Source organism: Lactuca sativa, chromosome 4, assembly GCF_002870075.4.
Source record: "Lactuca sativa cultivar Salinas chromosome 4, Lsat_Salinas_v11, whole genome shotgun sequence".
NCBI lineage: Eukaryota > Viridiplantae > Streptophyta > Magnoliopsida > Asterales > Asteraceae > Lactuca > Lactuca sativa.
In genome coordinates, this window is record NC_056626.2 from 4,136,940 (window position 1) to 4,145,966 (window position 9,027).

At 29.7% G+C, this 9,027-nt stretch overlaps 1 long non-coding RNA gene across 1 annotated transcript; it reads right to left on the bottom strand.

The window, feature by feature from the left end:
* Window positions 1-5,959: 5,959 nt before the first annotated feature.
* LOC122197249 (uncharacterized) lies at window positions 5,960-8,457 on the bottom strand. Its single transcript, XR_006189998.2, has 2 exons — window positions 7,015-8,457; window positions 5,960-6,195 (listed from the first exon to the last, which is right to left on the bottom strand). It is a non-coding gene; the product is annotated as an uncharacterized LOC122197249 (long non-coding RNA).
* Window positions 8,458-9,027: the final 570 nt, after the last annotated feature.

Genomic DNA, 9,027 nt, shown 5'->3' on the forward strand with positions numbered 1-9,027 from the left:
GACTTTAAACGAATGAGATATGCATGTGTTAACATTTTCATAGAATACAAAGTACAAAAATAAATAGCTGAAAAGTTGAAAATTTTCAGTTTTGATATCCTGACTTCAGGGGATTGTAAACCATTGAATATTAAACCAAAAATAACAAAATTATAGTCTAAACTCATGTACAAACACTAAACTACAAGTTGGAGAAAACCACATGTCAATCCGACTTCAAACGAATTAGACATGCATGTTTTAAAACTTTCACATAATACAAAAAAACTGAAAATCTAAAAACTTTCAGCTTTGATATCTCAACTTTGGGGGACTATAAGTCAATGAATATAAACCTAAAAATGGTAAATTTATAGTCTAAAATCATGTACAAACTCTAAACTATACGTTGGAAAAAACCGCATGTCAATATGAATTGAAACGAATGAGATATACATCTTTTAAACGTTTCACAAAAACCGGTTCCGGCCCTAAAAGTGGTTCCGGTTTTTAGACCTGGTTTACCCGAACCCGATAGACCCAAACCCGGATTACCTGAAACCTGGATAACGCCAATTTTTATACCCGATATGGAGCCGGTTTTATATATTCCGGTTCTAACGGTTCCGGTTCCGGTCCGGTTTCCCGATTCTAAATCTCATGCCTATGTTGATAATAGTAATGGTGATTGTTGGTGCTTGGTTTTCCAGTTCCATGTGGATGGTGGTGTTGGAGGGGTTTGGTGGTGATGGATAGAATGGTGGTGGTTGGTTGTGTGTTGTTGATTAGTGATTTGGTTGTTGTTGGTGATGGTTGTGGGTGATGTGGTAGTGGACGACACTGTTGGTTAATGGTGGTGGTGATTGATGGTGATAGTGGTTGGTGGTGGAAAATTTTCTTTAAAATAAATATTATAAAAACAAAAAAAATAAGAAAATAACAAACATAGGGCAATCTCATCATTTCACATATATTTAGCGGAGAGTTATGGACAATAATATCCTCATGGACCAACCATGTAATTTTTCAAAATCACAAGAGAGATCTGTGTCAAAATGTTAAAACTTGGACTCAAACATCAAATTGATGTAAACCATAGGTACCAAAAACTATAATTTACTCAAGTTATTATTACTTTCCTACACAAAAAATAAATAAATAAACCTAAAAAAAAAGAAAACGGTATGCAATAAATGGGTTGGTTTAAATACACACGAGTTGGGCCCAAATTTAATTAGGTTTGAATGTTTGATATTTAAATGATGAGATGAACACACACTTGAAGAAATCGTAGAGATTATTATTAAAAGATCGATTTCGATCAGGTGATCATAAGATGATTTTAGTTTGATCAAATGATTGATATTGAATTGTATTGATTATTTAATTACATCGACTGTCGAGATCTATTGTTTCATCGTAAAAGTGTAAGTTTGCGTCATTGAATTCATCATGTTATGGATGTGTGCTAATGAAATAGTTCTGTTTGATTTCGTTGTTAATATTTAGCCGAATTGAAATGCAAAACCTGGGGTACATCTATACTTTTCTTTGAGTTCCAAACTCATATATATGGTGTGGGTTTTTGTTGATTTATTATCGATGATCAGAAGTTCATTTGCGTTTATGATTGGTTATGAATTATCGTATATTTGAAATGATGGTTTCTCCGATTATTATAAATCTTGAATCATCAATCAGTGCAAAAAATGTTTGTTTCTGCAGGAGCTTAAAAAATGTCCTTTATCTTGGAGTTTGTAGAGAACTTAATCCTGAGGTCGATGGAGGATCCAGTAGAAAGAGATCGCCAATTCAGAGATCATATGTATGATCTAAAGGAAAGTTGTGATAACACAAAAAAGATGTGGAGCTATGTAATTCGGCCTTATGGATTTTGGACATTTGATCGCCACAATGCTCAGATCTTCTGGGATGCTCAGATTAGCCATGTTCGAGGTCGTAGGGACCCCTATGATGACCTCCTTCACGACCAATCCAAATAGACTGTGAGTTCTTATTTACATGTTTCTTTTTATGGATTTGTTTATCTGCCTTCATATTAGATTATCTAAACAATATAAGAACATAAAGGTTGTGTTAATGCAGGGCTGTTACTTAATCCTATGACTATCCCATCTTCTTTGGTGGAACAGATCATGCTTCTCAATGAATATCATTACATAGAATTTTGTCATTTTCAGGGTTCTGAAAACTGTTTGTGATGAAAGATGAATATGAACCATTCTCGAAACTGATTCATTGCTGCTTGTTTTCATTTTAAACAAGAAACACGCTTAATGTGTATGATACGTTGTTGATCTTCACAAGGGATAATGACTTGACAGGGTAACGAACTTTCGACTTTTGTCACATTTAATCACTAAACTTTTTTTCGTTATTTATTTGTCATTGAACTATTGAAACTGTTCACATTTTACCCTTATGACCGGTTGTTGCTGGTCATAAGGGTAAAATGTGAACAGATTCAATAGTTCAATGACAAATAGATAACGAAAAAAAGTTTAGTGACTAAATATGAACAAAATCGAAAGTTCGTTTCCCTCTAAAAAGTTCAATGATTAAATATAAACAAACTTCCTCTTGTATTATGTTTTAGCAAATTATTTATTTTTGTTAAATTGTAGCAACATTTGTTGATGAAGAAATCTATGAAATTAAAAAAAAAAAAAAAAAAAACCCTGAAAATATATTTTAAAAAAACAAAAAACCAAAACCGAAATAAAAAACCAATGGTTTGACATTTTCCAAAATAAAAAATCAAAATTTCCAATCTGATTTTGGTTTAAAAAAAAAAAGAATCATTCTCACTGATAAGAATTATGACCATTGGTTTGGCATGCGAAATTTGTGACATCCCATGAATATGTAGTTACAACATTGTCTGAACTCGTAATTCATAGTAAGGGGTTAGAGTATAATCGCATGAATACGTAGTTACAACATCGTCTGAACTCGTAATTCATCACCTACAGGTTATAGGCCTGCTGGTGTTTCCACTAGGTTGTCTAGAATAGTCCGTGGTCGCCATCTATACTCTGGTAGATGACTACATCGCCACATTGCTGGTTAAGGTTATGGTATCTCCTTTCATCCTACATCACATATTCATTATCATCTATTTACCTAATTATCATCACCTTTCTATCATCACTTATCTCTCATCATTTTATTTGATCACACACCAACTATTTCATCTACCCATGTTTCATCTGCAACATATTTTTAGATATAAAATAAATATACCGTTTAAATCTTTTAAAACATGTATAAAATCGTTCATCCAGCATAGACAACAAGTATTCAAATAATATGTACACATAGCACGTAATTATATAAAATACTTCATATCTATGTGTAAGATGAAAGTAACTATATAGGGTTTCTGCCAACAGCGCGGACTCGTCGAGTCGCCTCATCGACTCGTCGAGTCCATTCATTAATCCGAGTCATCAGTCGCGACCTTACTCGACGAGTTGAGGCGTCAACTCGTCGAGTCTCTCTTCTTAACTCAAAAGAAAAATACTTAAATTATGATACCTAGAAATCCGGATGTTACATTTTGTTTTTTTATTCCATAGATTTCTTCATCAACAAATGTTGCTACAATTAAACAAAAATAAATAATTTTGCTAAAACATAATACAATAGGAAGTTTGTTCACATTTAGTCATTGACCTTTTTAGAGGGAAACAAACTTTCGATTTTGTTCACATTTAGTCACTAAATTTTTTTTCGTTATCTATTTGCCACTAAACTATTGAAACTGTTCACTGGCAAATAGATAACGAAATAAAGTTTAGTGACTAAATGTGACAAAAGTCGAAAGTTCGTTACCCTTTCAAGTCATTATCCCTCTTCACAAATAAAGTCCTTATGAGATCTTCATCTTAGTGTTCAATAGAAGTTTGGATTTTTAGAATATAGTTTCTAAATTCGAACACATGTGATTACTTTTTTTCCTACGTAGAGTATTACCTTTTGTAATAAAACTCAAAGTGATAATTTTGACCACTCTCTTATTGATTTAGATATGTTTTAGGCTTATATATATACTAGTTTATAACTCGTGGAAACCACAGTTACAAAATTAATTAAATATTCATAGTAAAAAATTCAAAATTATTAATCAATTATTTTATATAAAATTTTAAATACATTATTAATTAAGAGTTTTTTATTAGTTATGTAAAATTATAATTATTGATTCAAATAAATATGTGGAATTAATTTATCACATATATTAGACTCTTTTTATTTGTGAACTAATGAAAACAATAATATAAAATTTAAAATTTAAATTTAAAATAAAGAATAAATAGATTGACAAATAACATCACATTAATTAGGAGGTTTAATGAATTTAAAATAGAGAATTAATAGAATGACAAGTGGCATGATATTAATTAGGAGTTCCAATATTATGACACTTGGCAAAATAACTACTCTTTTATTAGTATATATATATATATATATATATATATATATATATATATATATATATATATATATATATATACTAGTTTATAACCCGTGGGAACCACGGTTATACAATTAATTAAACTTTTAAAATATAACTAAAAATTATTAATCAATTATTTTAAATAAATTATTAATTAAGAGATTTTTTTAGTTATATAAATTTTAATCATTGATTTAAATAAATATGTGAAATTATATCACTTTATAATGTGTATTAAGTTTATTTTAATTTTTATTCTAATGTTATTAATTTAATATAATTAGAGTGAGAAATTAAATTTGATATTTGAAATGGATAATTAATAGGTTTTCAAATGTCATGTATTAACTAGGAGATATAATATGATGATACATGGTAAAATGAGAATAAAATATGTATTAATTAGGAGGCTTAATAAGATGACACATGTCAAAAGGAGAATAAAACTATTCTTTTATTAGATAGGGATATATATATATATATATATATATATATATATATATATATATATATATATACACACACACACACACACACACATACACACACTAGCCAATTACCCACGCCAAGCGACGGGCGCGAATAGTTCCTTTTGACTATTACTTTTATTCTGAAACATGTATGATTTTGCACCAAAATTTGACACGAATATAATGAAAAGGTAAACCCTTAACAATGAAATCTAATTTTCATTTGAAGATGGTAGCTTGTAACTTGGAAACTAACCCATTTAGGTAGATTATTTTCTATTTTTCATTAGAAGATGGTAGTTTGTAACTTGGAAACTAACCCATTTAGATAGATTATTTTAGGTTTAAAACAAAAATATATTGTTGTCTTAGTTAAAAAAAAATTGTTTGAAACCGTGTGATTGTTTTAGCGATTTTGGTGAATATTTCTATTTCGGCAATTAGTTTTCTTTTGGCGGATGGTTAATTGTTTTATTCGAGGGAATTGTTTATTTCGAAAATGGTATATTACAAAGAACACGTATTGCGGTGCAATAAAAAACTTTTTGTTGCCCGAAGAGTTTTTGGAAATTGAATATAAGTATGTTTTCTTATTTAAAAATATATGTATCTTGCTATTTTGGGTTAAAAGAACATTTCTTAAGTTGAAAAGTAAAGTAAATTATGGTGAACGCTTTTCTTTCGGCGATGATTGTTGAAATATGTTCTTGATATATTTATGCGTGTCTTTTAAATGATATAAGATTTCTATAATATATAGTTTATTTGTATCAATATAATATAACATACTTCTATCCATACCAAAGTCACTTTTCTTATAAAACACAAATTCTGGAATAAAACTCTATATAAATATTTTTAATAAGTGATAATAAAAAACTTGGCTAATTTACATTATATTCTTATTACAAACAGATCGTTTCGTTTAGGATAGAATTACATTATTTTTCTATTTTGTAAAAGTTGTTATATTTTTGAAAATATTACCCACTTAAACAATATATAAATTAAAAGATTAACAACAAAGACATAAATCAACCCAACAAAATTAATAATAAGGTTAAATACAAAGTGTATATACAAATAAACCATTAAAAAGTTCAAACAGAACCATGTATTATATGCGAAATCATATAGATTCAACATAGCTTTAGAATAGTAAAGTTTTGATGTATGACCCACCGATTGCATTTTAGCTTTACTTATCTTTAATCATTTTTTGGAGTTAATCATTTATTTCTCTCTTAGAGAATGCTCTGGCTGAAACTAAATAATCAAAAATAGGAAACAAAGGTTAATATTGTATTTAGTTAGCCACGTTTTCATGCATGTAATAAATAAATGAAACTCATATGTTACAACAATCATACAAATAAAAGTACATTGTCATTTGAAGCATTTAACCCAAAAAAGTATCATACTTCCATTTCTTCCTGTTACAAAGTTGTAAATTATGAAATGAAATTAAGATGTTATAAAACCATATTAAATGAAAGTACATTTCCTTTTCGCGCATGTTTTAAAAAGAATGGAACTATAAGATGCTATAACAGATAATTCAAGCATTTAACCCAATATTATTTCAAAATTTCATTTCCATTTCTAGGCTAGAACCTTGGATAATATTTGCTATGAAAATCCAATTCCAAAAATATCAAGATAATGATCCTAAAGTACAATAAAGAATGTTTGTTATGACATGGTAGAGAAATATAAAGAGTAAAGACCAATATCATGAATATAGATATGCATTTAATGAAACGGTTCCTAAAATTTAATTTGGAAAAAGAAATGACCATAATAAAGCCAAAAATATCACCTACTGTCATGATTCATATTTTGAAATGACCATAACGAAATGCCCCATTAGCTAAGCAATGAAAAACAACAAAATTAAACTCATCGCATTCCTTTAAGAATGATGTTATTCAATTCAATGACACATAGTAAGCAGCTTTTCATATAAGTGGAATTAACAATTCCATTCAATATCTTTACAAAGAACCATACCTTAAAAAATAATTTTTCAGTCATATTAACATTATTAAAAAATGAGAAATTCAAAGAATGAAACATTTATTATACCCGGAAATGGGAAATGAACTTTGATGTCTTCTTCAAATATAATTTGCATGCAAACCAATATAGCAATGAACCTTGAATACTTCAGCAAAAACGCCAACATACTATTCAATAACCAACTAAACTTCAGTCAAGCCAGTAGCATTACTTACCTAATATGCAATTAGACTTTAGGGGATTCATCACAATATCAACCAGCTTGGTCATTTATCACAATTAGTGGAAAAAAGGTCAATCATGTATACAAAAAATTCAGAGGAAATAACACTTTAAAGAAAAAACAGCCAAGTATTCTTTATAAGTTAACTTTCCTCAAGTTTGTCCCATGTATACAATCCAACTTCTCCATATTTGTTTTATAAGTGAACCTCTTTCCAGTGAATCCTCGAAAGTGTCATCATGAGCATATCCATGTTGTTTATGGATTTTTGCTAGTAAAAAATTCGTCCAGTAAGTAAAAGGTTTCAACTTGAAGGTAAGACAACAGAAATCAATGAAAATAAAACAATACCTTACCCCCAATATGCATTTCATCGAACAATTTACATACACCCTTAAAGTATCAACAATGATAAGAAACTATAGAAAATTTTTTAAACCACCCACCTTAGTAGCTGAAAAATCTAAGAACAGAAATTCCATTTTGAAAATTTCATTATCAAAATAGTAAAATCTTACTACACCGGTCTTAAACATCCCAATGAAGATCTTGAATTTCCCGATTTTTTTAAGAACTGAACATTCAACCACTACAAAATAGATAACAAGAAACTTCAAAATAGAAAATATAAAAAAAAAACTTTATCTGCAATCGTGCTTCTAGATGTTTGGTGGTGGTTATGGATTTGTCAATAGTGGCCTGTGACGACGGTGGTGAAGGTCATTGTGGGCTCTGTACCTAATGGTGATGGTCGATGGAAGGGGGAGCGATTATGGTGGTGGTTGATGGAGTGTTGGTGGTATAGCAACGAAATACCTTACGAAATAAGAAAAACTGAAAATAAAATTTCAAATGGAAGAAGACTTCCTTGGAAAAGGAGGCAGTGGAAGGAGCTGACGAATTTCTAGCAGCCGTTAATCAAGAGGTGCGGTGGTGGCCAATTTCCTAGAAGATTGAGAGAGAAAAAAACTAGGGTTCGTTTAGATTGTTTAAGAGAGAGGGGGAGAATTCAAGGAGAGAATAAATGGCGACCAAGTTAGGGTTCTTCTATAAGGAAACTGAGATAAGAGATGCTATATAGATATTAGGTAGATCAATTCGACCTGTGAAATCCGAAATCAAATAGGTTTGGTTTGTTATTGAAAACACACACACACACACACACACACACACACACACACATATATATATATATATATATATATATATATATATATATATATATATATATATATATATATATATATATATATATATATATAAAGACAGATTAAGAGAGTAATCGAGGTCTTTTACCTCTTTTTAGTTGAGATAGAGTAGCAGGGGTCCATTAGTATGTCGGTGGTTCAACGATGGCAGGGGTATATATATATATATATATATATATATATATATATATATATATATATATATATATATATATATATATATATATATATGGTGGTGGTGAGTGGTTTAGGGTTTTCTGACTGAGAGAAGAAGAAAATCTAGTTCATGGAAACATAAATGGGAAATGATATGAGAGAAGAATAAGAGTGCCTAATATAAGGGACGGCTTGTCTGAATTGAAAGATTTTTTGCCAGGATCTCGGTTTTAAGAAGACTTCATCAAAGATTAAAGGACCGGGTCAAAGTCATCTGAAGAGATAAGGAGATTCAGTTGATGTTGACCGCATAAAATTTAATGCATAAACTGATTGTAAATATTGCAATAAGCCTTGTACCTCTTAAAATTCAGCAAAACAAGGTAAATGCTTTTTAAGGTATATATATATATATATATACACACACACACACACTAGCCGTTTACCCGCGCAAAGCGACGGGTGCGGATCAACAAAATAACTTAAAAAATT